Raw genomic sequence first — 25,465 nt, 5'->3', positions numbered from 1 at the left:
TAACTAATAGTATAACCCAAGCTAGTTGCTAAATTATCATTAAGACTTCCAAACTACATCTACTGACAATAAAAATTATCTGTGTGTGACCACAAGCATTCTATGGATGTTACCACTGTTATGTTGCTATTTGAAATTATATTCCAAAAGAAATAAATACATTGTATTTTTTTATGAATAAATAGAAGAGCTAGTTTTAATAAACTACTAACCAGTGTAAAATGTGTGCATGTATATATTAAAAAATAGACAGTGTTTCAATAGGTTACCTTTTCTTTTCAGCAATAAAATGTTATCTAAATCTTTTCTGAAATAATTTTTTTCTAGATTAACAGAAACTAAAATAGAATATCAACATGTTAATTAAAGAAAGATTCATGGAGACAAATTCACCACTAATGCAGTTTCAGTGACTTAAAAGCAATTTTACTTCATTCAGCCTGAAAGCTATCATTAAGTGTAATTGAAAAATTTTTCAGTTTTAAGAAAAAAAAACTATGGAAAAGGTACATTTTGATTTTGTTTTTACAACAATTCTGTAATAAGAAGAGTCATTTATTTGTGTTCCTTTCTGAGACTGGTAACATTTTAGTGACTCCTGCCCTATTGGCCTATTGGCCTGATGACATACAAATAGATTCAAAGGCATTTTATTCCTGGAAGTAGTATATAATGAAGTCAATATTCATTCAATATTTTAATGAAAATTAAATTCCTAAGCCTTTTACTTCAGGAACACAACAATAGCAACAAGAAACAACAACAAGGAATCAAATTTTTAAATTCATTCTGTATTGTCAAGGTAGGAAGTCTTTTTCCTTTTTTTTTCATTACTTCAGAAATCCATTAATTTTGTGTTAAATATCTGATGTTTAAATCAGGATTTGAGAATATTCTAGAAAAGTTTTTAAATTGATAGACATTTCAAATTCCTGAACAAATATATGATAGGGATAAAAGGATAAAGACATGTTTTGAGAGTCCATAAAGAAACAGGGCAGCAAGCAGGAAGTACTTTAATTGTGAATTGTGTGGAAATACAGTTTAAAATATCAAGGCTGTGTTTTGTGACAGATTCTCAGGTATGAAAGAATTCTATAGCTGGAATAATATCACTTAATTATCATCTTGGAATTATGGCTTTTCATTCCTGTTGACCACTGAAGCAAGCTACCTTTCTTGGACCATTTCACTTGGAATGTGTCTTTCCAAATACTGACAAATTCCTTATACACAGTGTAAAAATTCTGTTAAAATAATGTTTAACTCTGGTCTCTGAATTTATGTCATGATGATCTTGAAATTATGCTTCTTTTTTTTAATTATTTGGTGGGGTTTTTGGTTTTGTTTTTTTTTTTTAATAGATATTATGTTTTAGCATTTTTCTCAATGGGTTCACTGTAGATTCGATAAAACCTGTAAGTGAAATTTTCAAAAATAGTCATCATTTGCCCAAATCTGTTCCTATAAAAGTATGTAATGAAGTTACTTTGGCTTCAGAAGAAGAACTGGGCTAAGTCCTTACCTATTCTTTTAAAAGTCTTCCTTTTGGCTTTTGCATTTTCTTTGCCAGTAGGAGAAGAAAAAGCAGTAGAAAACACAGCAGAAGCAGAAAAGGCAGAATTAGAATCATAATTAAGACCAAGATTTTTTTAAAGAATCTTATGCTTAATCTTCAGTAAATCTATAGTAATTGCAAAGATTAATAGATTTGTTGTTAGACAATGAATGACATAATCTCAAGAGATGTATCTCTCCAAGCCTGGATGAGTTTCCTATGTAATTTTGGACAGCTTGTTAAACCTTCTGTCTCCATCCTCTATCAGAAAACAAACAAAACAAAACAAAAAATCAAAACCTCCCAAAATTATTGTAATCTCTATTAAAAAGGAGCAGCACTAATAAAATTCATTATTTTCTTTGATATGCTCAGATACTATTGCCATAAACAAAATAGAAACACAGTACACAAGATGTAGTTTCCAAACCAACCACGGCAAATACTGAGGATGACTCCAGAATTCCGTCCAGCAATTGATTGCTCACACAATTGCTCAATGATTTGATGACTACCTGCTCTTAGGTGTTGTCACAATTTATTGGATAAACTATGGGTTAAACTGGAGATAGATCCAATGATCTTTTAATATTTGGTTCAAGAAGGTTGTAAGATCCAAGAATACAGTTACCTACATCATCAAACAGTTTTAACTTGACATTAAGACTTACCCAATGCAGGTCTACAGCTACAGATGGTCTGTGTTTAAGAATTGATGAGGTCTGTATGCAACAGTCAATCAGTGGGACAAAAGGAGAAAGAAATACTACCTATATTATAGGAGATGGTGATTTTTTTTTTGGAGGCTGATTTACAATCTGATTTCTTTGCATTAATCTCTGTCACTAAATGCCTCTTCAGAGTCTTGTTTATAAGGTGTTCTTACTTCCTAAACATATGGCTGTATAAATTTGAACTAAGGCAAAAAATTCCATTCTTGTATTGTTCAGCTTCCTTTTGTGAATCATTTCCTTACTCTTTTTTTTTTTTTCAGTTAAAATATTTTCCTGCAGACAAGACCATATCCTGTATTGTTATTAGACTCTGCTCAGAAAAAGGCAGAATAAATATACCAGTTTGGAGGAGGAGGGATGCAATAGGAAAGTTAGAAGAGGGCAAAAAAGCTCCAAAATAAGGTGAAAATATATAGAAGAATAATAGCTATACATATGTTTCTCTTTTAAGCCACATTAAATAAAAAATATTAGCTTAGTTGCAATAGCAACTAAGGAAAGAATAACATCACCTCTTTAAAGTTCATCCCATTGAGCAAACCCTAAAAATAATAAAAAAACCCCTAACCATAAAGGAATTAATGTATCATAATAGCAAGCAAAACCTCAGACATTTGCATTTTCCTTTACATTGATGTTTACAGAAATGCTGGAATCTCTCTCAAATCCATTCAACCGATGAAAGCTTAACACTGGGCTGTAATCAGATTTTACACATATCCACTCATGTTTTCCTACAACATGTTATATATACTTGATGGTTTGTACAGATTTTGGGTGGAGAAGCAGAAAATCCTTAGCTTAGTGAAAGAGTTATTTTTTCCTTTGCTTCTTGTTCCTCCCTCTGCTGTCCTGCTTTACTAAGTCTTCTGTAAAACTGTTTTTTTGGATCTTACTTTTCTTCTGTTTAGATACCACAAAGGCCCTCCTTCAAAACTGTTGACAATTTCAGCAGAAGAACTGACAGACTGACCATTCAAGGAAGAGTTAGTTACAGGAAACTTCAAATTCTTTTCTTGATAGAGTTTTATTTCTTATAATAGAAAAAAATAAAACAATTAAAAATTAATGGGTGACTAACACAAGGCCCTCTCAGCTTTGGTTGATCAGGAGACTAGAAGACATCTCCACCTGATAATATCTTTCTTAGCACCAGATTACCCTTCCTTTTGTGACATTCTTATTGCAACCCATTATATCTTGGAATCAGGGAAATTATATTATTTACTGTAGTGGCTGTTCTATGGACCTGGACTGTCTGCATTTTGATAGCTTGCATACCTACATACAGGTTTGGGAGGTTGAACAAGATAACAGATTTGCATTTAATCAAATTAGTCTTCAACTACCTAATAATTTCCTCTTTTCCACCTCTTTTCCAGGTGCATCAGAGACACCAGCAGATATTTATCATATACATACAAAGCAACAATCTTTTTGTGTCTGTCAGTGGCAGAAAATATGGAAATGTGGAATTTTAGTAAGATGAAATCCAGTAATTAAATTGAGTTTCCTAAGAAATAATTTTTCCTGATTTGGGTTTTCTTAGAAAAAAATGAAATAATCATTGACAGACAAAAAGGAATTAATTTAGTGTGAAAATGATTGAAAAAATTGAGCTATTTTAGCTGGAAAAGATACTACTCTAAAGCACAGTTATCTCTATAACAAACAAGTTTTATCACTGTGAATTCTTTTGCTGTGAACAAAGAGTAAAAACTGAAACCTGAGCTGTAATTGCATTTCATCATAATAGCAAAACATAGTTAAATGAACCATCACTGTTTTGCCTCCTTGTTTTTCTTTTTCGAAAACATCAGAAACATTACTAGCAAATATTTTTACTTAAGCCCATGATTTTTGTGACAAAATTAATCAAACACCGCATTGTTTGAAAGATCCAAAGGAGCATTAATGCCTGATGTGGAGGAGCGTGTCCCCACATCACAGACAGGCTCAATAATGAGTGTGATGGAGAACTGAGGAACAAGCTGCCCCATGAGGGTGTCAAGACAGGCGCTGAGGGTGACCTTGCACAGGCTGTGCTCTCACCATTAAAGCATGGTCCTGTGGGGGCTGAACATGGCAGGCAGAGACGGGGACTGGTAACAGGGTCTATTTGCAGCCCCTGATATGGCAAGTGATGAACCAGGTCTGGGATCCTTCCAAGAGCCAAACTGAGGGCAAAAGGAGAAGGGGCCAGGAGAGTAGCTACAGTGTAGTGCCAAGAGGTCCATCCAAGGGAGAGGGACAGGACTGGAAGGGGTGGGGGGAGGTCCCACATGGGCCTGTGCAGGGCCAGGAAGGGTTGTTAGTGTCCTCAGGATCCTGAGGAATTTGACCAGTGTGTATCTGCCAATGTCACACTGCAGAATAAGTCCTACCATCCTTTCAGCTATAAATACAATAAAAATGCTGTTTATGTGGAAGGTGTCATTTTTCTCAAAGCCATGGAGTTTTTCATTGGAACACTATAAAACAATCCCTAACAGGTGTTTAAAGTCAGGGCACATTGGCTATATTTTGTTTTCTCAATTCCCTTGCTAAGTAATGGATTTGATTCAATTAAAGATAAACTACCAGCAAAAACAAGGCAATGAGCAGCATAGCGTTTCATTTTTCAATGAACTCTTTAAAAATACTGTAATAAAAATCTCGTGTACTTCAGATAATTTGTTTCTTAAAAAGATTAATAAAGGGAATTGCTTAGTGCAGTGGCTTGGCTGTTTTTCCTCTGAAAAAGCAAAGCTTCTATCAGTTGCTTTATTGTTTCATAAACATAAAAGGCTGACTCCAGTTTGCTGCTCCATTGGCACTAAAGGACCAGTTTTGAGTCTTGACCACATAACGTGCCTTTTTACTGCAGTAAGTAAATCACTAAATTAATGCTTAAAATGGTATTTAGGTGACTAAATAAGGATTTATGTCCAAAATTTTTATACTTGACTGCCTAAAATTAGGAAGGGTAAATAAATCCCTAGTTAAGAGACAGTTACTCAAGCAGAAGTGGGTTGATCTCCAAAGCTGGAAAATAATCAGTGAATGTCCCTGAAATAGTTCATATATGCATGCACTTTGCAGGATTAGGCCTTCAGAAGATGAAGAAATTTGTTCTGCTTCCTACGTTTGGCTTCTAATTTTACCTTCCCCCAGACATTTTATGAAAACGGTAGCACAAAAGATATAAATGCTGAAATAGGGAAATAATATGCAGCTGCTATAATGAAATTATTTTAATTTTTTTCTCATGATATGGAAAAGATATATGAATTCTGATTCAGCTGTGGGTGGGATTCATTTCATCCAAACCTAGGTATCAATAAAATAGGTGCCTTCATTTGGAATTAGTTGTCTAGTTTCTCATTATAGATAACAGAGGTCTAGTCAATATATTCACTGGAATTTAAGTCTGTTGACTAGATGTAGAGGTTTAATTTAGGGTGAGGTAAATCATACATTAGCTTCCACACTGATCAGCTCTTTGCCAGCAGGGAGGGACCTCAGGTAATTTTAACATTGCAATCACCAACATACAGTCAGATTAACCCAGTCAAATCATAATATTTAAAACTTAATGAAGTTATTCCTCAGTGACAATGGTATGAGAAAAGAAATTATAGTTCCTTGTTGATGTATAATGTAATACTGGATCTCTTCCCTTTAGTTTATAACAGCTTCTTCAAAATCAGCTGAAATGAAGTCCTTAAAGAGACGAACTTATGAATTTCACTTTTGCTTTTTTTACCCAAGTGTACTCTCAGCAAGTGCTGAGCACATTTGATTTTAAAAGGAACATAAAAAAATCAATATTAATTTGTTCAGATGTTTTTTCCATTCTTTAATAGCTTTGTGATATGGTCAGCATACTAGAGAGACATCATTTCCTATTCATCTCTGCACAACTGTTTGATTGTTAGATCTTGCCATGGCAGGCATTCACTACTAGATTCAGGCATGAAAATTGCATTTATTTGTCCTGTATCCAATGCTATAAGAGCAAAACGGTGTGTTGTAGGGCAGTGATGAGTGATATCTATGAGGACAGAAAAGCTAACAGTCATTTTTGCCTTGGCATTTGATTTTCAGAGAAAAGAATAGGTGATCTCTGGAGAGCATTTATGCCATCTGGCATTAGTTTACAGGTTAGATAACTTCATCTTGTGTAAATTAATGTTTTTCTATGGTTCAGTCTTCATTCTGGGATTATCAGCTTTGTCTTCTGGTTGGGGTGTATATGTTGTCATGTTGATGTACTGCACTTTTTTTTTTTTTTTAAATAAAATGTCATGATTTCTTTTCATATCACAAGCCAGGGGACAGAGGCATACTTCTAGTTCCTAGTCTCCATGATAAGCTCATAGATTTCTTTCCTGCTGACTACAATGGCAATATTCCAACAGGACAAATGCTGGTGATTAAGATTTTCTGCTTCAAGAAACACATTTTGTTCACTAGTTGTCAAAGAGCTTTATGAAGGCAATGTACAGAAGAAAGGCACTGTGAGGAGCCTTGTTAACAAATGCAAGTCTTCTCTTCTTAACTGGAAAAAATGTTTATGGTGTCCTATGTTAACAAGAGTTGTTGGAAGGATGTGTTTTCTCACAATAAGGTTTGCAGTCTGCTTATACCAATACATTGAATATTTAGTTGTCAGACAAAGCACTCCCCAGGTTACCAGCCCATGTCATGAGATTGCTAAACACTGAGAAAGAGAAACATACTGAACAATATTATCTGCCAACAACAGAGGGTAGTTTGTAAGACCTTAAAATCTCAGTACAAGAGTAAACAGTGAGTGCTTATAAAGTACTTTAATTTTAGGTAAGGACAAATCCAAGATGACATATGAAAAAAGCTCCTTAAACATGTAGATGTAAATACTGTACAAATTCTACCTCATTGTTGTGTTACAAGCTGTCTGAAGAAGAAACCTTATTCTTTGCAGTCAGAGGATTAAATTGCATACGAACTATAGGACACTATGAAGACTTCTACATGGAAGATACAAATACACTTTTGTCCACACTTGTGAGACAGACTAGGTGACTGGGCTCAAATTCATCTGCAATGAGCTTATCATTCCACGATGGTTCAAATTAAAGCCGCTCGTGAGAAGCATCCATTTTTTTCAGTGCAGTACTACTGCCTCAATTTAAACACCAGCAGTGGAATGAGATAAATCTGATTGTAAATAGGCCTATTTCTCTTCATGGACTCCTTCAAAGGAGTCTTGAAGACTGGCTCATCTCTAGACGCCTACAACGTAGACATGGATCATAAAAAAATTCATAGTAGAGGGTAGACCAAGCCATAGATTGTCTGACATCATGTACCACAATTATATTTCCTACAGATATCTCTGTGTGACTATTTTGCTAGATCACTGGGTGATCATTTTGCTTGCTAGTGGATATTTGAATGCAATAAAAAAAATAGTACAAATACATATTAAAAAAAAAGATATTTGAAGCAGAGATCTAGGTTGTCACAGTATTTATGTGATTAACCCATTTAAATGGTACTCCATTTATGTTTATGTTATGTAAAACAGATTTTCCCAATTAAGAAATAGTGCATCAGAGTTTTTACCTCTACCATTACTGTACAGCAGGTTCTTGCTAATTTTGAGCAAGAACTTCCCTGTTAAAGGTATCAATTTTTCAGAAGCCCATTCTTACTTGTAATTAGTTATGAGTTACTATTTTTAATCCCTTATTTTCTAGTTTAATACCTACAAGCTGAGAGTTGCCCAACAATAATAACCTAGTTGGCTCTGGATGTGTGGAACTGAAGCCCAGAGCCGACAACAGATGGGCCCAGTGAATGCTCTTTGTGTTGATAAAAGCTTACATAGAAATGCAGTACCCTCTAGGCTTCAAAGTTATACATCTTTTCTTTATGGTTATTGAATTTTACTTAAATTTTAAAATGAAGAGTGGCACAGCTTCAATGGAACACGATAAGTGTCTCTGTTCCAATTTTGTAAACCACATGATGGTTACAGCAGATCTTCTCTGAAGTAAATGCTTTAGCTCTGTAGGGTAAAGATGGCCAAGAACCTGGACTATGCTCTTCATGGCCATTTGTGGTAACCCCTAATCTACTATAAAAATGTAGGCAGAAACTCTTCCTCCAGGGGCTGTGTTATTAAAGAAAATCAATATGACTATTATTTATGCTGTCAGAGATTATTAAATGTGCAAAGAATGTACATATCAGTTCATCCTGAAGCCCAGCGACACCAGTTTTGTGAATCATAAACAGCTTCAGACTGGATAGGGTCATGAGCTGCTTGGTTCAGCCAAGATGGCAGAGCCTCTAAATATGTACATTGTCAAACTTTGGGCATTAACATTCTTGCTGGCACGACTTTGGTTGGCTGCAGACTGTTAGGCACCTAAGTTGTTAGTTGGGAGCTGCTGATCAGCTTTTTGGACTTTCATGTGTAGATCACAATTACTTTGTATTTTGTCATATAAATGTTTTTAAGACACCAAAGAATGGTTTGGTATAAGCCATTCAGTAAAGTGATCTATTGAAAAGAAAAAAAAAAGACAGAGAGAGAGAGACCAGTAAATATTATATGCAGTGGTTTCACATTTTTATTTATCAGTAGTTTAGAACTGGAAAAAAAAACAACCCTCTGGGGGATTGAGTTGAGTTCTCTGCCTATTGCTGTTAACAGTTTCATATCATCTTCTTTGGAAATGTATTAAATATTATTATAAAATTAAAATATTTGATCCTCTTTTTTGAATGTGTAAAATTATGTATGGGAGCATTATGTACTTCTGTGATTTTTAATTTGTGGAATTATTTTGAAATCAGGTTACAAGCTCTGCATTAGAAACTGTTCACAAACACAAATGCATTTAAAAAAAGCATGAGGCAAACTTATATTTAAAGTTTTTATCCCAAGGGAAACTAGACACCTTCTTGATTTTCAAAATCTTGACAGTGTTAGTGATGTTTAGATAGTTTTAAAGTATCTGACAATCTAAACCAATTCAATTATTCTTCTTTTGGATTATGCATTAAGAATTGCAGTGTAAGTGTTATTGGAAGAAAAGCTCTTAGAATTTAATAAGATTTAATTCAGTGATTCATATCCACTGCTGTTTTGTGCTGATGATGAACAGAATTTATCTTGGCTGAACTGCATGTCCTGAAAGGAAATAGTTTGATCCTACAGTGCTTTTCATGGTAAAGAAAAAAAAAAAGATTTAATAGCACTAGTTAGATTTTTCAAGAACAGGCACTGTTGTTTTTAAATTTATGCACTCAAAGGAACTTTTGATTGCTATTTTTGTCCAGTAGCACAAGATTTCCCAAATAAGGCACGTAATTCCAATACAAAAAAAGTAACTAAACTGAGATGTTGCAAGAGGATTTTCTCTTTGCAGATGTCAGACAAAGAATACACTAAATTGTATCATGGGCATAAAATCTATGCAAATTTACATGGCTCAGTTTTTCCCACAACAGACAAGCTTGGAGCTTAAAATAAATTCATGGATAGAGAAGATCCCATAGAAGTTTTGAGATTAATGTCTCTTCATACAAGGTCTGAACAACTTGCCAAAGAACAGTAATGTATGAAGACACAGAAAAAAAGCAAGATGGCAACTAACAGAAATATCTGTCTATCTGTATATGTTTAAAGTCATTACCAATTTGCCAATAAAGGTAAAGTCCTAAAAATCATGCTATCTCAGATTCAGACTCTGATGATAAGAGTGTGAGAAAAATGAAGTAAACAATCAGTGCTTTAAAATAGCAGTGCAATGCTCCCTGGAGTTTTTAAAGTTGAGATAAGTTACTTACTCTCTTTTCTGCTATCATTGCTAAAATGTCTACAAACATGGTAGGTATTGGTGCAGATTAACCAAGGTTGTTTCATCTTGTAGAATCATTAACACCATTTACTACAACAGTGATATTATTAATAGGATAACTAATTTAATGTTGTGTTGTTTGTTTTTTTTTTTTTCTTTTAGAATTTGTGCTCATATTTGTACTTAACTGAACTTTTATCCGCAAGAACAGTGGTTAGTTGTGGTGCTTCTTAGGAAATGCATATCAGACAAATGTAGAATAAAATCCAATCAAAGACTTAGACTGGATACTGAGGCAGAAAAATATGCCATAGTATCTTTTGCTAGAGTGGAGATGAAATAAATTGTGGTGTCATAGTGCATAAAGAATGAAAAGAGTCTACATCATTATATCCAGCTTCCTGTTATTTCTGACAACCTCTAGACAGAATGTCACTTATATATTTATACTACAGGTGAAAATTCAGTAAGTTCCCAGTACTCTGTGGGAAGGTTATTCTGAAATAAGTTTATTATTTCTTAGTTTATTAATAGACAATCTATATACATGGATTCTTACATACACATTATCTTTGGTCTTAAATAAATCTTCACATGTGTTATTTTATATTTGTAAAGATCATCTGTATTCAAGGTCGGACGGGGTTGGACGGGGCTGTGAGCAACTTCATCTAGTTGAAGCCATCCCTGCTCGTTGCAGGGGGGTTGGACTAGATGACCTTGAAAAGTCCCTTCCAACTTAAACTATTCTATGAATCTATGATTCAGATCCTCTCATATTTCTCAGTCTTCAATGGACAAATGAGCTAACAGAAATCTTATGAAGTTCAAGAGAAGGGAAATGCAAAGCCCTGCACCTGGTGGCCCCAGTACATGCTGGGACTGACTAGGGAAATAGTCTCTACAGAACAGAAAGTGGAGCTGCTGGTGCACAAGTGGACCAGGAACCACCAATGTGTTTTGGTAGCAAAGAAGGTCAACTGCTTCCTGGAATGCATTAGGCAGGTTGAAAGAGGTGATCCTTCCCCTCTCCTCAGCATCAGAAGTGCTGTTTCCGGTGTGACTTATACTGGGCTCCTCAGTACAAGAGGGGAAGGATATCCTGAAGAGAGTTCAGGAAAGGGATATAAGATGATTAAGGGACTGTAGCATTTTTTATGTGAGGAGGGGCTGAGAGAGCTGAGACTGTTCAGCCTGGATAAGAGAAGGCTCAGGGGGCTCTTATCCATGTGTATATAAACCTGATGAGTGGAGCAAAGAAGATGGAGCCAGACTCTTCTCAGTGGTGCCCAGTACCAGGGCAAGAGCCAATGAGCACAAACAGAAAGATAGGAAATTGCAAGAGCTAATGAGCACAAACTGAAAGACAGGAAAACGCATTTAAGCATAAGAAAAAACTTTTTTACTCTGAGAGTGATCAAGCAGTGGAACAGGTTTGCCCAGAGGGGTTGTTGAGTCTTCATCCTTGGAGATGTTCAAAACCTGACTGGACACAGCCTTGAGCAATCTGCTCTCACTGACACTACTTTGAGCAGAAGAGTTGGACCAGATGCACCCCAGAGGTGCCTGACCACCTCAACCACTCTGTGACTCCATGTGATCCTGTGACTCAGCAAGGCAAACTTTTACGCACTATGTCTAATTTTGCCTAACCTGACCAGGAGGTACATGCTGGGACTCTGTTTCCCTACTCAGGCTGTAAGAAGAATTGACTGGCACTATTGGATGCTGCCTCTGCCTTTCTCCTCTGTGAAAACCAGGGGCTGGTGAGCAGAAGTGAGCTGTGTGCCAAGGCTGTGCTCTGCCCTGAAATCTGTCCAGGGCAAGTATTAGGAATTTTAAAGCACTCTTGAGTCATAAGAAAATGAAGACACTCATATGGGGTGAAGCTAAGTCTTAAGCTAGATCACTATGCCATCTCCAGCACTGTCCAGTAATGGGTGTGTAAGGAAAAGTATAGCAATAAAGCAAACATAAAGTGGTAGTTCCTTGGAATATTCTGCTAGCTTTCAGTCAGGTATCGCAGGGACTCCCTGAGCTAGAATTGCTATAGAGGTAGTTCATAGCCCTTTAAAGGTGTTTTTTGTTGTTTTTTGTTTGTTTGTTTGTTTATTTTGGTATGAAACTATACGGCTGCTTTTTGAATTATGTAAAATAAAGATTCAGAGACTAAACAATGCATGCTGTGAATGACCACCTAACTGTTCTGACCCTTACATCCATTCTGTTCAGATAATGGTGATGTCCCCTTTTCTTTTTAGCTTTGGAAGAAGATGATTCTTCACCCCACACTTTACAAGTGACACCAAACTTGGCTGAATATGTGTTTGATAAGTCCTCAGGCTGTTGCTATTTGTCACACTTCCACTGCAGCCAGCGGAGCTCTGACAAGCTGTGCACACTTCAGGATCAGTTCTTCATTTCATTCAATTGCTTTTGGATAAAGCTTATTCTTGTTCTGAGGAGAAAAGAAATGTTAATTTATGCAGGAAATATCCAAGAAGATAACTTTATCTATTAATTGTTTTGAATAGAGTTATAACATCACTGCATCATTTTACAAGGCTCTACATAGGATTTGCTCATTCTGCTACCATCTACAGAAGGATTTAATATCTATAATATTCAGATTTTGTAAAAGATTCACAGATCATACAAGTTATTCTTCTTTGTATATTATTTAGGATTTAAATAAGATTTAATAGCTATTTAAGAGCTTTAGAAAATGTGATTTTAAAAATGTGATTGTAATTTGTAATTCAGTCTAAATATGAATAATGATTTTCTTCATAGATACCAAAGTCTTGATTTTGATGTCAGTTAAATCAGATCTATGAGAGAAACCTCATGTTATAAAGCTACAACTGAGATCAGATCCAGTTATTAATAGCCCTTGAATAGGTAAATATTAAGCCCTCACAGCCTCACTAAACTTTGCATGACTGAACATCCAGAAAATTTAATTTTTTATTATCTAATAGAAATGAACAAAATCCAGTGATACCATTTGGAATAATAAAAGCCTGTGGTGAAATAATATGGCTTCAAGACTGTTGCTTTGCTCTGAAATTACGCCAAGTAATGAAAAGAAATGCTACATCTGTAATAACACGCCCCTCCCTCCTTGCCAAACCATCACTACCCGAGAACAGTGATAATGCAGAGTTTAGTTCATGATTTAGAACACAAGTAATCTGGCTTCAAATTATTTTTATGCCTTACTTAAACTTGGTATTTGAACCTGTGTTTTGTTCTTCAATCGTTTCAGTCCTGATAAACTATAGGAACTGAAGAGGGAAACGCTCGCTTTCTGTCATTAAAAAAAAAAAAAAGTCCTATCTTTCATTTACTATTTTCTCCTTTTTCTTGTAAAATAAATATATCCTTGCTAAATATTTATTTATTGACACCTTTTTTGCCTTAAGGGAATCATATTTGAGAAGTTTAAAGGTTTTCTTTAATCGTTCCCCCACCACCAATTCAACAGCAATGATTGACTGCATACACTTTTTCTGAGTCTATAGATTTCTATAATGATTATATGGATTACCATACAAATCAATATATTACGATTTCAGAAGGTAGCAGTCCATGAATTCTGTTGTAGACCCATAACAGTGTACTTTTTCTTCTTCAAAATACGTACATTTATGATTTTAAAACATGACTTTCATGTTGAAATGTGAAAAAATTGAAACCATTCTGTCTAATGGATATTCATTAAGCTTGTCTGAAAATTATTTTCACTTTACATGGCACACTTAGAGATTTTCAATTTATTCACGTCTTTAAATGGAACATAAAATAAACCAAAAAATCTCTTTCATATATCAAAAAGAAGAACAAAAATATGTTTTATTTTGCATAACACATAACATTTTGTTTACAATATGATTTTTTAATTTCATTATACATTTTAAAATAAAACTAGGTCTTAACATATTTCATAAAATATTGAATGCTTAATTCACTTTATTTCACCCCTTTTTATGATATTCAGATGTCGTTAAAACTATTTTTGTGAAAAAGTTAGATTTGAATAGATTGTAATATTATAATGAAAAAATAATAATAAAAGCCATTATAATAATACAAATAAAGATATTACCAAATTTAGAATTAGAAAAAATAAGAACTAGTTTACCCACTGGATACCAGAAGTAATGGAAACCTGAGTTCCCATTTTATCTCTGATACAAACTTTTTATATAGCATTAAGTGAGCTCCATAATCTCTCAGGCAACATTTCCTTTGCAATGTAGTGAGGATTAATGAGATGCTATTTGCTACGGCTATGCGCCTGAAAGTCATTTAAAAGCAGGACCCCATTTGGGTTTGAATAAAATCTTAATCTGTCCTAATTTGCCTCGGACAGCAATTGGTCTAAAAATCTCTTTTGGATTTTGTTTACAAGGAGTATATTCTGGGTTCAACCTGGGAGAGAGCAAAATACTCAGAGGTTTATGAGAATTTGATGAGAACTAAAGCTGAATTCTGCTCATTTCTGCCCTGTGGAACATATGGCTCCAAATAAATTCCTGTCTCAGGCAAAGCATCACAATTTTTAATCTGTATTATTTTTTTCAGTTCAAGACTCACTAACAAGGTACTTTTCTGGTATAATCTACTTGGGAAAAAAACCCAAAACCTACATCTCCAGATCTCAGCACTCCTTTGGGGAAATATCAGTGTCTTCTCCAAAGACTGGATATCCAGATTAAAAGGATGCTTACTAGAGGACATTCAAGAGAGATTAAGACCTCACACCAAAGAATTTGCCACTCATAGTCTTCTCTCACTTAGTCACAAAGAGTAGAAATGTCAAAAATGTTGCTTCCCTTTCCAAATGGACACAACTGTAAGTCAAACGTACCTATTTTCTTTCTTCCTTTCCGTCAAAGTAAAAAGGAATATAGAGGTGATAAGTTTCCACCATCTGTCCATGGGAGGCTTGAGAGAGCAGAGAACAGATTTTCAGGATGAAAAGGAGAAAATCTGAACATTACCAGGCCATGAACTCTGTATATATTAATAATGAGCAAAGGTTGAGAAGCTTATTCTGTGTATGAACAAGAGGTAAACTGTAAAAGAGCAGAGGATTTTGGGAAGCAAATTTTCTCTTTATAGTTCCTTCCCATCTAGTTGAAAGAGTGCTCCTTTGATTTAGGCTTCATATGAAATAAAACCCAGCATGTTTTGTACTTTCGTAAGTCTTTAAATCAGGGTCAGCATAACATTCAAAGTGCTTGGATTTCTACTGGAATAAACAAAAGAAGCGTTTACTTTTCTTTCTTTGGATCTTTGGATCCCTAATATTTTAATAAATGGTGCTTTGGTGGAATACTGCTAAACTTTATCATAGTAAGCTCTCCTCTCAGCAAACTAAATTTCTTTTTAGAAAGTTTCTTTTTAGACTGTATTAATTTTCTTTTAAAGGATGTTTTATGTCAGAAAGTTAAACCTTTATTCATGGCCTGATTTCACAGTCACACAAAACAAACTGCAGCCATTACAAGCAAATCAAACACACTTTATAACATGGACATCTTCTCCAGCAAGCCTTTTAGATGAAGTTCGGAGTCATTTTGCACAATATACAATTCAAAACATTCATAGGAAAGCCAGTCCTAGTTAAATTTTGACATTTGTTGAAGGATTATCGCACTGGTCTATTACTTTACTTGACTTTGTTTTTAAAACTATATAATTAAATCAAATTAAACAATGGAGAAAATGGAGGCCAAAAGAGGTTAAGTTGCATTTTTTAATATTTCATCACTATTTATTAACATACAATATGATTTGCAGACAAATGCAGGATCAGTTAGGAGAAAAAAATGCAAAACAGCCGGAAGCACTGTACACAGCACTTTGAAGTGAATGTAAGTCAGTGTAAAAATTAGTCATCTCTAATGAAAAACAAGAGTCTGAGCATGAGTTCTTGAACTTAGTATGAGTGATTTTATTGACTACAGAAATATTTTAAACATGCCTCATATTATTGCTTAGTTTTTGTGTCCTGATAGTGCCTCAGGGTGCAGTTAGGATCACTGACCTTCATTGTGTTAAATATTTTATGGATAAGACAGAAAATACAGTTCCTGCCCTAAGAACCTGACAATTCACCTTTGATATTCAGCTAAAATTCTGCATAATTTGGAATAACATTGAATAAAACAGGAAATAAATTTAATTTTAAGGCAGAGGTTGAATGTTCCTCTTCCTTAAGCTAATTAAAATAAACGGAGTTACTACAAATTTATCCAGGGTGAAGCATAACGAAAAATGTTTATTTAAAGAAGCCACATCTGCTTCTAAGCAAAATGGGACAGGAATAAACACCGACTCAAACAGAAATCCAAAATGCTGCACAGTAATACCCAAATTTAAGCAGAGTTCGACAAAGTCTATTGTGCCCCGTGTTTGCTAGGAGTACGATTGGTTCTGCAAGAAAGTTAATTTGGGAAATATTCAAGAGAGAGTAAGGCAGGGGAATCTTTGCAGCCGTACTATTTCATGTAGTAGTACCCACATTTTCTTTGTGGGTGCACAAATATAGGGAAAATGTATTGTGGGACTTCAACTGGAGAGAAACAAATGTTTCCTGCCCGGCACAGTGCTGTATCTTTGCTGCTCTGTCTGAAAGTCTCCATGCCCATGTAGCTCACCAGCTAGCTGATCTGCTGCATCTCACACTACATCTTGAAAAGCTAGAAAAAAAACTGCAGCGCTGTGATGGGAATGCAGGAGCTGGCAGAAGCACAGCAAAGAGACAAGGGAGTAATGCCTGCAGGAAAACTTGGCGTAAAATGGCATCCAAGAACAGTTGTAAGTGCCTTTCTGTCCTTGTACTGCCATCACTCTCCTAGTTGTGGAAGCCTGAGAAACCTTGAGACTATGAGCCTCTCGAATTGCAGCTGCGGTGCATGACACTTTCAACACCACAGAACACGCCAGCAGCAAATGCTGCTTCAAAAGCTATTCATGTTATGACATGTTCTTGCTCGTTGAATGCAAATTTCACATGCCAGAAAGCATGTTGTGGAGACATTTCTCAGTTCTACAAGGACATCTACCTCTCTTTTTCCTTTTAACACTGTCCACTTGGCAAGCTTGCCTTTATAAATAAGGAGCAAAAGTGAAAAATACCTACAGACCGCCTGCCAAGTAATTTGTTTTTCCCTTTATCAGTCATTTCTAACTTGAATTTATTTCTCTCTGGAGTTTTACTCTCTTCTGACTAGGCAAATGTATGTACAGGTTTTTCACTTGTTACACAAGATGTATAAGAAAATAACTAACAATATGAACAAATACACGTTGAGCTAAAACACCTAAAACTTTTGGCTTAAACCCAGGAATCAGGCTCAGCACTACTGTAAACTAGAAATATATTGTTGATATTGGCATGCCAAAGGGAATATGACAGGATTTTAGCTCTGTTTAAGAATTCCTTTGGGTATTCCAGTCCCTAAAAATATAGCTGTTGATACTGCAGCAGTCTTTCCCAGGACAAAACTATACCCATACATGTATTTCACTATTGTACAGAAAATTGGCTTGGTCTAGGTAAAGTGCATCATTTATTCCAAGGAAACAGAACAGAAAAGGAAAAAGTCTTCAGTATCTTGGGCTAGGAAGCATATTTTTTTTCTTTTTCATTATTTTTTTGTCTTGAGACCTTGAATAAACTAACCAGTGCATATTCTTATTTATACAATATATAACTTTAGACTCTTTCCCCGCTCTGACAGAAGCTGTCTTTGATTTTCCATTTCCTGAGAATTAGCGCTGTGCATTTTTCCATGTCTTCTTAGACGTGTTTACAGTCCATGTAAGCAAACACCCACAGTACTGTTATGCTATTCCTCTTTCAATCTCTTTGAAGGACACCTGTGATACAGCCACAAAACAACTGTCCATTGCTATGGATTCAGTAAAAACTGAGCATAAAACTTATTATATGATTCTGGTTATCTGTATTATTGTATGATACTGGTTATCTGTCTTACCTATCCATTGCCTGTTGTCTAAAAAGTAAGGAATTAGTTGTTCTCTGCAGGGGGTATTTTTCTTACGGTTTTAACTAGTCTTGCACAAAACAGCACCAACCTTTCTAGTATAAGAGTCAGACTAATATTACTGTTCCATTCCTAATGATAACCATTATGTCAGTGACAATAAGTACTGATTTTAATCAAAAAACTGTATGCATAAGGATGGAAATGTATTTGAAACAAATTATTTTGGTTCCATTAGTTCACACAGACTTCTCAGAAAGATTGGCAATATAAATGTTGCCATACCAAAAATGAGATGGAAAAAAAAAAAAAAAAGAAGTTAGTCTTAAGGATGGTTAGTTCTTGCTCCTGCTTCTTCTCTATGACTTCTTCTCTTTCCCCGAGCTGGTAATAGCTTTCCCTCCACTTTACTCCTTCAGCACTTTCTCTTCAATCCTACAACATAGGACTTCATCTGAGGAAGCATAACAAAGTAGTTGGAGAATGGACAACTCTGTAGCCCTGGCTTGGAGGAGCAATAGCTAAGTTTGCTTTATGCAGGGTGCTGCTGGGACCTACAGTTCATGTGCAAACTACAGAGCACCAAAATTGATGTGAATTGCAAGAGCATCAGCCTGGATAAGCTCGTACCTCTATACTGTTGTGAGTTGTACCAGATCAGTTTTATACTCTCCATTAGGTTTAAATTTACTATTACATAATTAATATGTGTATAAAGTTACACATAGATGCACATATATGTATATACACATACATACATATATAGTTATGTGCATATATAATTATATACATATAAACATAAAGCGATGTGAATGAAGCTTTATGTCCATTGTTCCAAGTAAAGACCAACCTGTTCCTTGGCTGTTATTGAGATATGAAAATTACATCCCTGGAAAAATAGTTGTTCATAGATTTGCATTAAGATGAAAGTTTCAGTGAGAGTGCGGTATGGATAGTCCACACACAAAATATATATGCATATATACAAACACACGGTGTCTTAGGAAGGCTGCTTTTACCAGTTAATTCTGAAAAAAAAAATAATAGTGAAGCTTTTGGTCTTACAGTTAAAAAAATATATCCAACATTGGTTTTAGTACCACCATCTTATAATAATTACATTCAATGTTCAGCAACAGATGGCATCAGAGACATATTTCCACTAGGTTATCAGCTACGTCAGACATAAGTAAATTATTCATGTTTCCCTATTTATAGGATAACATTGTACCAAGGTGGATGACCTCAGCTAATGCCTTTATCTCAGCATCAGTACTGCACTAGGCTTCTGCATCATTGTGCCCTTGAAGCACAAAGCCCTCGTGTTCCAGCACAGTTTTCCAAGTGAGAAGATTTAGTCTTACACTGACACAACCTTAAAATATTATGTCAGGTGAAAAAAGCAGGCAATGGAATGATTTTTATAGTATATAAATAATAATAGTGTTTTTTTATAAAAACATCTTTGAAAAATTTTAAATGGAGAATGGTGTTGAATTTTTTGAGTGCCTTGTTGGATCAATGGCATTACTCTCCCTTCCTTTCTTCTTTTGGTCAGTAATAATGAAAATTATTCCAACTTCAGCATCTGCCTTATTGGCACAGTCAGTTGGAGCATTTTGCATTTTCCACAGGTTATCCATATATTTCTAACCAGGCCCTGTCGTACTTTCCGTTTCCATTTGAATTCGTTGTGCCAGATCCTCTGTCAGCAATGAACACTCTATCTAAAGCCTGTTGAATTCAGTGGAAAGTGTACTTCTGATTTCTGTCTTGGGATCAAGGCCTATATACTATACAAATTGCTGCTGCAGGCAGTAAAGCAATCTCCTAATTGAGTGTAACCATCAGCTGGTGAATAGAAAGCCATTTGCCAATTGAATCCACCAGCTGCACCTCACTATAGAGAGCAAGTAGGTAGAACAGAGTAGTATTAGGAAGTTAAGATGGCTGCAGATGGATCTCTACATATGGTATCTATCATCCAAATCCGGTACAGCAATTCGTTCTTCAGTGTGAGAATATGGCAGTGCGTAAATGTTTCACAAATTCAGCGATATGTTTTCAGTGGATTATACTGCATGAAGTGTTAGATTTTGGATTTTAAATCTGCGAAGTACTGGCTGTCAGTATGTCTTTCGTATGAATTACAGCTGGCTAGAAAACAGGAACGTTAGTTTATGGGGGAAAAAAATAATAAAAAAATAATAAGGCCACCAAAACCCAAACCTCAGGTATCACAGAAAAGTCTTTGTTTTTTTTTTTAAATGGAATCGCAAAAAGCAAACAGGCTGATGAGACTGCCTCCTCTGCTTCTCCTTCTTCCCCTCTTCTCAGTCAATAGCTCTGTGGTTAAGCCATTTTTCTGGCATATGACAGACACAAGTTCAAAGCCCCTCCAAAAGGAGCACTTCCACCAGAGGTGTCCACAGCTGCAGTGTGAAGGGCTGCACAGCTGTGTGCTCCGGAGCCAGTCCGGGGAATAAATCGCCCCCGCGTCCCCAGCTGTGTAACATGAGAGGGGTGGGAATGCTGCTGACGGGGCTTCTTTCCTGCTCCACGCCTGGTGTGCCAGGGGCAAACGCTGGGCTGATGTAAGCCCCCAGTGATAAACAGGGTATAAGGCTAACGCCCACACCCACATGAATACACTCATGTTAGCTCCGATCATTAGGTTGCTGCCTCTTCTGCAGTAATGAGTCTTGTCTCCTCTGTTTCTGCTCTAAGATTTGACTCCAGACCTGTGAATTAGTCTAGTGACATTTTTGTGGAAACAGACATATTGCCACTAAAAGTTGCAGTTGACATTTCATTGCTACTTAATGGAAAAACATTTTTGTTGAAACATTCCTTTCTGTTTTCACATCACACTTTTCAACTGTTAGAGGAAGTGGTGGGTGTAGCGGGACAGCAATCTCAGCAAATGATCAGAGGAAAATTAGTGAAATAAGCCTTGAGCCAAAGGAAAATCAAGAGCAAGTAAAGGAGGTTTTTCAAAAACAAGCAATAGGAAGTCAGTGTGACTTCTGCTCCTAAATCTTTTAGTCTGCTTGATACTGTTATCTTAAATCTTTCTCCAGATCAGCTTTCTGTCGCCTGAATGTTACCACTACCTATGATGATTTCACTTCACTAGGAAATATTATTCTGTTGCTAGGAAGTAAATGTGGTAACCAGGATGCTATAAAGCAACAATAAGTTTATAATAACTTCCTTAACTTCTTCTTCCTTTCAAAGAAGTTAATATTGTCTGCTCACATGGCAAGTCGTGACCATTCAATAATAGAACAGCCTGAGAAATTCATCTCCAGAAATCAGAAACTGCAATATTTTCTCGCACAGTGGTTACAGAAGAAGGAACATCCGAAACACTGGCAGATAAATTAATGCGTTGGCTCGTATAGTAGGTGATTCTGAGAATAAAGTGGATGATATGCAGGAGAAACCTTTGGAGATAAGCCTTGTTGTAGGTATAAGGATTCTATTTCAGGTACAGTACTTCCTTAAAAATCTCAGAAAATTATGATGATTTTAGTATCCGCCTACAGATAGAAAACTGTATGGGAGATACGTATGGTGGTTTGATACTTCTCTTCCTTGTCCTTTGTCTAGTGACCATATGAATCAACAACAAAATACCATCAAGTTGGAACAGAAACTTGTTCACAACCACTCTGCAGAAATGGCAATAACTTCATTTTTTTACATGAATAAAAACATCACATACAGCTTCTGAATCTAATCATTTGACCACTTTGCTGAGAACTGCATGAAAATTGCAATTGTTTCTAGTTAGAATCTTGCACAGCCCTATGGGAGTGCCAAGACTATTTATGTTTTAAACTTTATTATTATAATATGCAGGATTATTATTTTCCTGGAAGAATCTTGGGATAGGGCGTTGTGGTTATTTGTTAAGTGGAATGTCTAAATAAAAGTATTGTGGTTAGACAGAAATAATGGAATATGTGGTTTACCATATAAGGATTTTTTTCTCTCTCATTTTCAATAGTATTGTAGCTCAGTTTCCACTTTTGTGTTGTATTTATAAATCTGTAATAAATCGAGGACTCATTTTATTGTGCATTTGAGCATAATTACTTCTTTGGTGGGCCCAATCTGGTATTTAGACATCTAAGTGCTTGAGAACTTCCACCATTATTTGAAAATATAATTACTTGCAGTATCAAAAAGACAAGTGAAAAGGTGGCATTCTCTTTGGAAATCAGCCCTTCTACATTATGTACTTATTTATATAATACACACAAGAGGCCAATTCACTTTTGGAAAGATAAAGTGGAATTCTTGGAAAATCCCAAATCACTCTCTCTTTTCTCACTGATGCTGTAAGAAGCAGTCAAAACAAAATGTTCAGACTAGGCAATAGTGCAATGCTTTTATGTATTACAAAAAGTCATTATACACAGCAGTACTGAGGATTGTATTTAAGTTCTAGGCTTTTTTCTGAGTGTTTGACATATATCAAATATTCATAGAGGAAATAATAAACATGAAAATCTTACTAAGTGTTTTTGCAGAGCTGGCTGTGAGGAAAGAAGAGATTTTGATAGGTATTTATTTAACTATCCCATAAAAAATGCAATACATAATTATATATATTTAAGTAAAGATTATTTTTAGAATTCAGCAATTGCCTCTGAAATTACTTTGTCATATATTGAATTTTATCTATTTCTTATTGTATTATGGAGAAGTTTCCAAGTTTACATATAATGATTTCCATTTAATACACATATTGGTAATTTGATCTGCTGTCAAAATACCTGGAACTGGATCACAGGAATAATAACTGGTTTTTAACTGTGTTTGCTTTAAGCAAATATTTCTAGAAAATTCTCAACAGAGATTTGAGGGTTTTTTAAAAAAGGAAAAATTATTTGAGGAATGAGAGAGACACAAAAGAAATGTAGCTAATACAAAGTACATGATTATTTAAAATACAAAATTATTATGCAGAACATGATGGTCCTTTGGATAAAAAGATCAGCCATTTATTTAAGCCATTTAAGGAATAAGAACACACTTAGGGTAAGTAAGAGAGAGGGCATCCTACAGATAGATAGATTATTCTGTAAAAATTACTTCTAATGAAATTTAGATAAATATTACTACATATTAATCTTTGTTTGCTTTTAGTAGAGAAACGTGATATTCTGGCACATGACTGGGTCACACATACAGAGGACAACAGTAAGTGAATAATGTCTCAGAAATATTTGTGAAGAATTAACAGGGGAGCAAAGACAGGAAAGGCTATCTGAGAGTTTTCAAAGTAGGGTGCAGCAAAACGTCAGAGAGAATTAGACCCACTGTGTACATCTTGAGCATGCAGGTGACAAACGTGAATCCTGCATTTCCTCTAGAGCAAAACTCAGGTTCTCTTTTTCATTGTAGGTTCTGAATATCTTGAGAGGTTAACATTTGCACCACTTCCACTTGGATCAGTGTTTGGTATTATGGGCACATGATTCCCTGTGAAGAAACAGGAAATTTCTGAGAAGGATTTCAGAGAATGACCATCCAGTGCTTTCCATGCCAATTACATTTCAAACACAGTGATATGATTCACGCTCTGATATTTCAGTCTGCCTGTCTGGATCCAAGAACAACTTTTAATTTATACTGTCAATGCTATCTTCACAAGATGAAAAAGACAGGATAATTGGGCATAAATAATAACCATTGTCAGCCTCCTGAAAACTAGCTGTTACTAGTTAGTCAACCAGCTGAGCTATGGAAGAATAGTTCAGAATTTAACCCCCATCCCCTATCCATTCATCACTGGAAAGCAATTTAAATAAAGAAACCAATAAATAAGAACACAAAATTCCCACCAATATCAGTCTGACAGTCTTGACTTTCTACTGAGAAAAAAAGACATGCTATTAGATGGGGTAAAATTTGAACTCTAGCAGGGAAAATCTTAAATTCTTAGAAATCCTAATGGTTTTAAACGTATTCCTTTTTACCCAGTATCTCACTATAAAGCACACTGAAGCATCACTGCCCAAGGGATGTTGAGGAGGCATTACCTTTCTGGCAGAATGTATCACTGACTGGGTCATTGTATGTCCTGGAATGGTTTAAATGACCACCCCACTGACAGGAATGGTGTTAGGGCCCAACATGAAATATGGGGAGACCTTATTCTGAAGCCCTGTTTTATGTCTAAGAGAAAATTGATTTAAATCATGGCTTTCTTCCACTTCTGAGAATGTCTTAATTTTTGAGCTACATTATTGTTGTCTTCTTTGGTTGAACCAGGATACTGATCAAAGTTGGTGTAAAGTGAGTTTGGAAAGATTTTGGGCCACTGCTCTGGCAGAGAAAGAAAGATAGGAACTGGGTTAGATGGGGACATATTCTTCTTTTAGGTACTAGAATTGTAAACTCTTCACACTTCCCAGAGAATTTTCGTGTCAAAGTCAGTTTTTTTCCTCCTATGTGAATCTAAAGTGACAGCATGATGGTGGAGGTTTTGGATTATTTCCTTGGGACAGCTATACTTCTCTCAGGAGAAGAAATGTATTCTTACTGCAACTGGTTAAGCAGTGAGCATACTGCAACAAATAAAAATCAACATTAAGTTGACAACAATAGCAGTTCTTCAGTCCCATATATCTCTAAGAATAATGTCATGGAGGCAGAATAAAACTGTGAATATCAAATAATAGTAGCATAAATATGTGATTGCTACAGCTTGCTTGAGTATGAAAATTCCTTTTCCCAAACTATTACTGACCCAAGAGATGTTATCAACTAATAATTGTTTGTTTCCCTAGAGCTGTGGTAACTAGTGCTGTATGACTTTAAAGGAGCATAGATATCCAAAACAGTTGATAAGTGTTCCTTTTAAGTAAAAAATAGATGCTTGTTTTAAAATAGGTACTCTGGGAATACTTTTGCTTGGCTGAAAAACAGCTCTAAAGGAACTGACAGATATAGGAATAAATCCTCTTTGTGGCTGACTCACATAATATTCAGGTTAGATTTAAGGTTCATTTTTAGAATGCGAAGAGTTTCAATTTCATTTTATCTGCCTCCAGACCACACATTATTGCATGATATGAGGCATCACCTTCAGATTTACATACTTTTAAAGTATGGGTGGGGATGCTTAGTGTGTGATAACATGCAGTTTTAAATTTAGTCTGGGTAGCAGCAGAAATGCTAAGATTAGGAACAGCTGTTGTATAAGTTTATTTGCTAGGTTTCCTAGGTTTCAGTGCCTAGCAGACAATAATACATACTTTCCAATTTCACTATTCTAGTACATTGATCTTTTTCTTCCTTCTT

This window comes from Larus michahellis, chromosome 2 (assembly GCF_964199755.1).
Source record: "Larus michahellis chromosome 2, bLarMic1.1, whole genome shotgun sequence".
Classification (NCBI taxonomy): Eukaryota; Metazoa; Chordata; class Aves; order Charadriiformes; family Laridae; genus Larus; species Larus michahellis.
The sequence above is the reverse complement of the archived record's forward strand: the minus strand, read 5'-3'. Positions refer to the sequence as shown.